Below are 1,351 nucleotides of genomic sequence, written 5' to 3' on the forward strand. Positions count from 1 at the left end.
AAAAAAATATTCAGACAAATACATAACAAAAATACCAGGACTTACAAATATATATAACATACAGAAAATTGCGCTACTGGGCACTGCATACATCCTACGCAAAACACTTTCAATACAGTAACCATAAGAGCACCACAGCAAACCACAGCACATACCCAAGGCGCACAGAGCTGCGCTCGGTAGTGAAGTGAAAGCACGTTATAAAAATAAAACTACTGAACAATAATAATAATAATAATAATAATAATAATAATAATAATAATAATATTAATAATAATAATAATAATAATAATAATGGTTTGGCGAAGGGTTTTACTCAATTACATGAATCCCAGTGCTCAACTGGTACTTAATTTATCGACCTCGAAATGGCGAATATTAATGATAAATAATAATAAATAATAATAGCCTTTATTTTGAAGTTGTATTTCATTTGGGCAAAAACCAGACTTATTTTCTGCATATGCAGGTAGATACATGTGAATTTTCTTCTCTTTATCATCGTTACAATGTGAGTAAAACTGAGTTGAGAATTGTTCTCTCATCATGCCTGTTTTGTTTTTTAGATTGTTTTGTGTTTTGCTATGGTTTTTGTTCAGTATTAGAAACCTGCATTTTGGCAGGGCCTTGCTATCTTGCTAGTCAATGCTAGAAAATTGTACATTCATATTGTGCTGTGTCGCTCCCTTTTTCTTTTTTTACTTTCTGTCTCTCTCTTTCTCTCTTTCTTTCTCTCTCTCTCTCTCTCTCTCTCTCTCTCTCTCTCTCTCTCTCTCTCTCTCTCTCTCTCTCTCTCTCTCTCTGTATCTATCTATCTAGCTATCTTCTTATCTGCTTTTTCCTCTAGATCGTTGGAATCTTCATAATAGTTATATTGTTAGACGTTGCCTTTCTCTCATGCTTCAACATTCAATGTGTCGCTTTGAAATGGTGTTTATTGTCAAACGCACTTATTCTGAAGTTGTTTAATTTAGGTTTTATGGGCTATAGTATAAACCAGAGCTATTTTCTCAAGTTAGATGTAAATGGTTTTCCTTCTCCTTATCATCCTTAGTATTTTAGTATTTGTTTTTGTTTGTTTTTTTTTGGTCGGGGGCATTTTTGTATGAAAAAATTTTGAAGGCTATTTCTCTTTACACCTCCGTCCCTTAACATCCCACTCCGAACTTTTTTTGACCAATTATTTATTTTTTTTAATTTTCTAATATTTTCAGAGGGAAAAGTGAGTGATTTAAGGGCGATTTGACTGTTGTTTCTAGCATATCCAAAGACAACCCTCCTCGTTTCTTTATCACTCTCGCATGTATTGATGATTTTCAATATTTTCTCCCAGAAATGGATTTACATGCTA

Source organism: Octopus bimaculoides, chromosome 16, assembly GCF_001194135.2.
Source record: "Octopus bimaculoides isolate UCB-OBI-ISO-001 chromosome 16, ASM119413v2, whole genome shotgun sequence".
Classification (NCBI taxonomy): Eukaryota; Metazoa; Mollusca; class Cephalopoda; order Octopoda; family Octopodidae; genus Octopus; species Octopus bimaculoides.